Here is an 8,475-nt window from a genome sequence, read left to right as displayed (position 1 = left end):
CGGATGCGGGAGCCTCGGCGCCCTTAAACAGCACCCTCCAGGCCTCTTCGTACGTAGTGTCGAAGAGCCCGCTCAAAGTCTGGTGCTGCGCCGAATCGAACTCCCACATATTGAAGTCCCGTTGTTGGCACGGGAGAATCCGGCGGATGAGCATGACCTAGACTACGTTGACAAGCTTGAGCTTCTTGTTCACTAGCTTTTGGATGCAGGTTTGGAGTCCGGTTAGCTCCTCCGAATCACCCCATGTCCGGCCACTCTCTTTCCAGGAGGTGAGCCGTATGGGGATGCCAGATCTGAATTCGGGGGCCGCTGCCCATTCAGGGTCACGCAGCTCGGTGATGTAGAACCACCCCGATTGCCACCCCTTAATGGTTTCCACGAAGGTGCCCTCGAGCCAAGTGACGTTGGGCATCTTGCCCACCATGGCGCCTCCGCACTCCGCTTGGCTGCCCTTCACAACCTTCGGCTTGACACTGAAGGTCTTGAGCCACAAGCCGAAGTGGGGCTGGATGCAGAGGAAGGCCTCACACACGACGATAAACGCCGAGATGTTGAGGATGAAATTCGGGGCCAAATCATGGAAATCCAGGCCGTAGTAGAACATGAGCCCCCGGACAAAGGGATGGAGTGGGAAGCCCAGTCCGCGGAGGAAATGGGAAAGGAATACTACCCTCTCATGGGGCCTGGGGGTGGGGATGAGCTCCCCCTCGTCGGGGAGCCGGTGCACGATGTCGCTGGACAGATATCCGGCGCTGCGCAGCTTCTTGATGTGCCCCTCCGTAACGGAGGAGGCCATCCACTTGCCTCCCGCTCCGGACATAGTTGGAGAAGGTTGAGGTGAGATGTGCGGACTTGGGCGCTGGAGCTCGAGTTCGCGAAGATGGATAAGCAAAGGAGGAAGAAGGCATAGGTAAAAGGGTGGATCTTTATCCCCTTATATGGGCGGACGAAACCATGCGTCCCCACCGACCTGATAAAACTCGCTTATCTCCAAGCGCCGCAATCAATGGCGCGGTTGGGTTACCCACGTCCGTATTGATGGGAATCCCAGGATAAGGGGAACACGATCTCTGCTTTGACAAGACGTGCCAAGGAAACCGCTTCGCTAAACGCGCTGTGGTGGTACAATAAAAACAATTCAAGTAAAGGCTTGATGGTAGTGTGACGTCACGCCACAAAATACGTCAGCAGATTGGACTTGTGTAAATATTATTCTCTCTACGGTGGTATGTGGAATTTATTTTGTAGAGCCGGACACTATCCTGGTGTTCACGATCTTCTATGAATTATTCGGAGGAGGAACCCGCCTTGCAATGCCGAAGACAATATGCGCGCCGGACTCGTCGTCATTGAAGCCTGATTCAGGGGCTACTGAGGGAGTCCTGGACTAGGGGGTGTCCGGATAGCCGAACTATCATCATCGGCCGGACTCCAAGACTATGAAGATACAAGATTGAAGACTTCGTCCCGTGTCCGGATGAGACTTTCCTTGGCGTGGAAGGCAAGCTTGGCGATACGGATATGTAGATCTCCTACCATTGTAACCGACTCTGTGTAACCCTAGCCCTCTCCGGTGTCTATATAAACCGGATGGTTTTAGTCCATAGGACGAACAACAATCATACCATAGACTAGCTTCTAGGGTTTAGCCTCCTTGATCTCGTGGTAGATCTACTCTTGTAATACCCACATCATCAATATCAATCAAGCAGGACGTAGAGTTTTACCTCCATCAAGAGGGCCCGAACCTGGGTAAAACATCGTGTTCCTTGTCTCCTGTTACCATCCGCCTAGACGCACAGTTCGGGACCCCCTACCCGAGATCCGCCGGTTTTGACACCGACAATAGCCCTCCCCAAGATGGGAGAGTTGTTGGTGATGATAATGATGATGATGATTTCCCCTCCGGGAGGGAAGTTCCCCGGGCGGAATCGCTCCGCCGGAGGGCGAAAGTGCTCCTGCCCAAGTTCCGCCTTGAGGCGGCGACACTTCGTCCCGAATGTCCTCCCCCTATTTTTTTCTAGGTCAAAATGACTTATTTAAACCAATAAGGATGCTCGCCGACCCTCCTCCACGAAGCTCAACCAATTTTGTGCAGTCCTGGCTGTCTGATCTGGCCTTTGACTTTTTGTGCCATTGGATCTTCACTTCTGGTAAATTTTGTTTTCACCACACGGTGGTTTTTCCTAGCCTATGATTGGTGGGATCGTCCGTCGCCTGGATTGGCTAGGTGAGCTGCGCTTACGTGCGAAAGAATTGCCCAACCCGCTTGCCCCACGCACCGTGCACACAACACGCACTATACGAACCCGGCAATGCTACACGTACAAACGATTTACAGGCTTTTACAGAATGGTTAACCTTGATTGGTCAATAGGTGAGCGGGGCGGTCCATCCCCTGAAAATCAGGGGGAGAGGTTTGTGATTGGTTGTTAGATGGAAGGAGCGTGTAAAAGCATGCAAGTCTTTGTATGTCTAGCATTTTTGATACGAACCCTAGCCTCCAATCCTCTGCCGGCACACCCCCGCGCCTCCCTCGCTCCACTACAGCCGCCGCGCCTCCCTCTCCTCCATTCTCTCTTCTCCCTCATTCACCACAGTCACAGCCCCAGGAGCTCCGCCGTCCCCGTCGAGGAGATCCATGGCCTCCAGAGGTGCTCATTTGCCCAGGTCGCGAGGAAGCCGGGGGAGGAGGAGACCTCGTCGCTAGGGAGCTGCGAGAGGAGGATCTCAACCCAAGAGCAGAGGATGCCAGCCAGGGAGTCGTCTTGGCTCGACGTGGTCCTTCGCATCTTGAACCTAGCGCCGCAGGCGGTGGCGCAGCACACGGCGGCCTCAGCGGGTGGGTGACGGCGGCTGCAGCTGGTGCATGACCTCGCATCCTGGGTGAAGCTCGATTAGCTCGCGTCTTCATGGCCTTCAGGTGCGCAGGTGAATCCTCAACCATCTCCCCCTCCTCTCTCTCTCTCTCTGCCTTTGAGGTTGCAAATGTGAGCACTAGCTGTTTGTAAAAATGCTCAAGGGAGCTGCTCAGAGGAGGGCAATATGTGTGTTCGAGAGAGAGGGATGGAAAAAAGGGTGACTCGAATAAGTGGAGAAGAAAGTTATTAGTTGATTCCTATCAAAGAAAAGTAAATACCAGCCATGTTATACTTATAGTGTGTTTGTTGGTTCCATTTGCATATAATTAGAGTAATCTGCATTGGATCCACATACTTTCTCCACCTCCCTTGAAAGCTAATGTATTTGGCCCCCATTTTACTGTCAATTTGTAGTATGCTTTCTTATGCTTGGGTGGTCAATAGATTTTAGGTTTGAGCAGCTAATTATCAAATTTAAAAGTATAAGGGACAAGATAAATGCTCTAATATTCACTTATTTAGTTATTTTCTGGAATGTACTCTTTCTGCTTCCTATTGTGAGCTGTTTCTTTCGTCTGCTATTTTCTTCCTTCTGTAATTTGTTTTCTTTCTTTGGTGCTGCTTGAAGTGATACTTTGATATTCAGCTTTTTTCTCAAATTACAAGTCAGTCACTTTTAAGTTTGAGTGTACAAATTGACTGAAGCACAGCTGAATGCCATTTTATCCTCTGTGGCATAATGATGGTAGCGATTTGAAGCCAACCCAGGACTATTAGTGATTCTGACAAGTGGTGCTCTAATATTCAGTTGTTTTCTGAAACTAAAAGTTGGTCTCTGGTACCACCCATGCCGTGTGTCGGTGTCTGCTTCGCGGGTTCCAATAATGCTCTGTGCGAGTTGGGCGTGCCGTTGCGGTGGGCAAGGGCCTGCTTTTCTCCTCGATTCCCCCCTTTTCTTCTTCTCCTGCTTCTCATTCGTGCGCAGCTTCCTTGGATTTCGCTTTGGCTCCTTCATAGGAGCCTGTGTCATTCCATCCTTGCTGTCCAGGTTAGTGCGCGCCTCCTCTGCTTCTCTATGGGTGCATGCTTGTTAGGTGTTTGATGAAATGCGCGAGGGTTGCTCGATGAATGCCTCTGCCGTGTGTTTTCATCTTCTGTTAGTTGTGCATGGTTCGCGGTGTTAGTTACCGCGGATTGTATGAGGATATGATGATGCTGATACTTTTGTTTCCATCGTTGCGCCTATTTTGGAATACCATTGCAGCACAGTGTGCTTTCAGTGCTCGTTGCTTTCTCCTGTGTTCTCATCTCTTATGGACCAATGATCTTTATGTCGTGTGATCTTTTTTCTTTTGGTGCAGTCGGTCAGTTTTTTATATGTCCTATGTTGTTGAATGCCGTTGTTCTGTACTGATTGTTTCCCTTCCTATTTTACAGGTTATTCCATCTTGCTGATTTCGTGCAGAATCTCCGTTTAGCTCGTCGCCGCGTCTCCATTCTGCTCATTGGGCCTCGTCAAGGTTTGCTTCTGTGATCTCTGCCTGTCTTGCTGCTCTACTTTCTGTGTGTGCTTTCATGTTCTATAGCCTCCTAATTTTTTCAGTGTATGTTCCAGACATGGCCGGGTGTCGTGTACTTTATTATATATTTCGTTCTTTCATGTCAGAAGGACGTGTGCGTTTGTTTCGGTTGTTATTCCTATTTTGGAGGCTGTGGTGGCCGAATGCGCCTTGCCATCCCTTCTGTACCTGTGTGAGGTCGCAGAAGATGCTCTATCCTTGCTGGGGTGGAGCTTGAGCTTCCTGGGGATGGTTCTGGTCCAGTGCCTCGGCGGGAGTTTTTTGGAGCTCGGCCTGGTCTGGGTTCACGAACGCTTATGAACAAGCTGGTTTACAAGCCATACGTTTTTTACAAGGTCTATATGGATTTGTCGTCCATGACTATAACTACGGCTGTATGATGGCCTGTAGGAGATATGCGCGTTCATCCATAATTATTGCGGTCTCTGCTGTTCAACACGTTATGCGCCTAGAGAGAGAGGGTTGCTTCACTTGCGGTCTGCGCCTACCGATGCGGCTATTGTTCCGTCTTTTTGTACTGCTTCAAGTGGTACTGCATTTAACTTTGCTCTCGACATGGTGCCCTTTTGTGATTTGTCTTCTTCTTTTTGTACTGCTTCAAGTGGTACTGTATTTAACCTTGTTCTAAAATTTGAAGTTAGTTACTTTTAAGTTAATAAGTATACAGATTAATTGAAGCACATCTGACTGTTATTTTATCCTGAGTGGCTTAATAGTGGTGGTGGTTCTGAAGCCTACCCAGTACTATGAATCAGTATGGTGATTCTACCAAGTGGTGCTCTAATATTCACTTATTCAGTTATTTTCTGGAATGTACTCTTTCTGCTTCCTATTGTGAGCTATTTCTTTCGTCTGCTATTTTCTTCCTTCTGTAATTTTCTTTCTTTCTTTGGTGCTGCTTGAAGTGATACTTTGATATTCAACTTTTTTCTCAAATTACAAGTCAGTCACTTTTAAGTTTGAGTATACAGATTGATTGAAGCACAGCTGAATGCCATTTTATCCTCTGTGGCATAATGATGGTAGCGATTTGAAGCCAACCCAGGACTATTAGTGATTCTGACAAGTGGTGCTCTAATATTCAGTTGTTTTCTGAAACTAAAAGTTGGTTAGTTTTTGAGTTTGAGTACAAGAAGTGGTGTTCTAATATATTATTGTTTTATGAAATTAGAAGTTATTTCTTTTTACACCCAACAAAACTTGAGGCCTACGTGAACTGGCGCCCAACAAAACAGGCAATATTCATTGAATGTTGTAACATATTTACTACTGGATTCAATTTTAAATCAGAAATAAAAGCCGTTCAAGTTTCAGACAGTATATGATGTGGCATGTGCATGCTTTACAGTTACCTTGCATGTCTCGTGATGTTGCATAGATATTTCTATATCTATATGAATGTCAGACCCTGCGTGATTGATCATATTTTATTCCTATGTGAGAACTAGCTCTCCTTTAGTAATGAAGTACTTTATACTAAACTGAACTGGGAATGGTTTGATTTTGCTCTGTAGGACAGTGTTATTTCTTCTCATAGAATGTTGTCATCTATATCTTGCTGAATGTACATAACTATATTTTTGCATGATAGTATGTTTTTGCTATGCCAGTCATATAAGTTATTTATTTTCTACATGTTGTTACATATACAAAGAGGATTCCAGCAGCAAAACTTTATGGTCAGCTTGAATGGAAGGTAGTCCAAGAGCTTTATGATGTTGATTTCTTTACAAACATTATGGGTAGTGGACTTCATTTTGATTGGCGACACATTCCTAATTTACTACTCATTTTGTAGCTGTACAAAAAAATGCCTAGGCGTGCAAGTTTTATGTGAAAATGATGCACCGGCCGTCTTTTGGAAGAATGGGAAAATCACATGGCTGTCGGATTGCAAGCACATAGGGCATTGCTTATGTGGCGTACAGTTCATAAAAACTTCCTGAATTGAGTATTTATTTTTAGTTCTATGCTTTGTTAGAGTACTAGAGCTAGAGGTGCTAAAATCCTAGATGATGCTAGATGGTGTAATGGCATTAGTGCCGAATTATATTACAAAATGTACAAATTGGATAAGTATAACAAATCTATTAGATTTCTGTTAGATTTGTATGTTTTTATTCATAACCATCAGTCTACAATCACCAGTCTACAATCACCACTCTGCTCTGCCTTTCACTTTGCAGCCCTCGCTCAGGTCTTACTCTAGCTCTCTTCTAGAGTGGTTGTGACCCCACCGCGCGCAAGGTATTCACCAAGAACCAGAAGGTTTTGGACACCATGGGTATGGCTACATTCGTGGATGTAGGAAATTTGCGGCCATTTCAATTAAGCCTTTTTTACACCTACTGGTGCGTTCATAATAATTATGATATATGCATACCAAATTATTAGTCTTCACCTTTTTTTAACATACTACTCCCATTTGAACACAATTTTAGAAAAAGTAAACATACCTATGGAAGACATATTCTTGCCTGTACACTTCTTTTTCAAGTATTTAAAAAACCCATTTTACAGAGTATGGGTTGGTTACTATGTTGGAGTAATTACGGACATCTGAAATTTAGCGCCTAGGATTCCTATTTTGACGGATGTGAGTATCTCTTGGTCAGTCCTCAGATTACAAATTTGAAAATAACTCTCCTGAAAACGCTTGCAAAACTCACATGTGGTCTATAAAGAAATATTTGATGATCTTGCTTAATAACTTGCTAGCAGACAGAAAATATATCATGTTAGTACCATTCATGTATCCGCTTTCACAGACTATCTAACATTACTTCTTATTTTATTTTTACAGGATGCTAAGGGCTGCAAGAAATAAAATAGTATGTTGCATTTTGCCTACAGGCAAGGAAACATGTACCTTATTTCTGCAAAGATGTGCTCTACTTTTTTATTCTATGAGTATTTGCATTCCCTGTAGAAGCTGACTGGTTACATTTATGTTTAGTACACCATCATAATCTCCCAAATACTGCACTCATTTATACTTTCCCGCCCATATTTAAAATTGCGTGTTTTAGTTCTGATTACAGCCATATAGGTATTCATGTATAAGATCGTTTGCCTCCAGTTCTGGTTAAATCAACTTGGATGATCAATCAAATTTCCAGTGATGATACTCTAGCGGATCAGGCTTCTAAACCACTATCACTTTCCTGATGGAAGTTGTGCATGTAGTACATGTTTTCAGTTCAGCAAGCTCTTTTTTAGTTAGAGATCGATTTTGAAGACTAACATGTCATATGAATGCTCCCAGCTTAGCAAAAGCCTTGATCTTTCCAATTTTGTAATTTGAGGGAATACTTTGCTACTTCAAAATCTCTAGATAAAAGTTGAAGAATTCATACGATAGTCGATTGGAAACATATATCTAGCAGTTCTTTTTTTTTTTCATGCGCACAATGGGATAAATTGATGTAACACAAGCCTTTACAATTTAGTGCTATTGTTATTAGAATAGGGAGACTTGCTTTGTTACCATACTTAGATTTGCCGATTGTTTACTATAGTACTCCCTCCGTTCCTAAATGTAAGTCTTTTTAGACATTTCAAATGGACTACAACATAGGGATGTATGTAGACATCTTTTAGACCCAAAGCTAAGCACTTCTCCCATGGCAAGAAAGATCAATCTAGTAGGCCAAACCAAACTGATAATTCGAAGAGACTTGTAAAGATAACTCAATCATATAAAAGAATTCAAAGAAGATTCAATTATTATCCATAGATAAATCTGATCATAAACTCACAATTCATCGGATCTCGACAAATACACCGCAAAAAGAGATTACATCGAATAGATCTCCACAAGAGAGGGGGAGAACATTGTATTGAGATCCAAAAAGAGAGAAGAAGCCATCTAGCTAATAACTATGGACCCGTAGGTCTGTGGTAAACTACTCACAACTCATAGGAGGGGCAAGGATGTTGATGTAGAAGCCCTTCATGGTGGATTCCCCCTCCGGCAGAACGCCGGCGACGGATCCAAGATGTGGTCTCGCGGATACAGAAGGTTATGGTGGTGG

The 8,475-nt window shown here is 44.6% G+C and overlaps 1 long non-coding RNA gene across 3 annotated transcripts; it reads left to right on the top strand.

The window, feature by feature from the left end:
• Window positions 1–2,507: 2,507 nt before the first annotated feature.
• On the top strand, window positions 2,508–8,003 carry LOC119323455. 3 transcript variants are annotated; one of them, XR_005156308.1, is made up of 4 exons: window positions 2,508–2,931; window positions 4,299–6,137; window positions 6,240–6,792; window positions 7,245–8,003. It is a non-coding gene; the product is annotated as an uncharacterized LOC119323455 (long non-coding RNA). The 3 variants fall into 3 exon arrangements; XR_005156305.1 differs by having other exon boundaries at window positions 4,299–6,725; XR_005156303.1 differs by having other exon boundaries at window positions 4,299–6,792.
• Window positions 8,004–8,475: the final 472 nt, after the last annotated feature.

This window comes from Triticum dicoccoides, chromosome 1B (assembly GCF_002162155.2).
Source record: "Triticum dicoccoides isolate Atlit2015 ecotype Zavitan chromosome 1B, WEW_v2.0, whole genome shotgun sequence".
Taxonomy (NCBI): Eukaryota; Viridiplantae; Streptophyta; class Magnoliopsida; order Poales; family Poaceae; genus Triticum; species Triticum dicoccoides.
The sequence above is the reverse complement of the archived record's forward strand: the minus strand, read 5'-3'. Positions and strand labels throughout refer to the sequence as shown.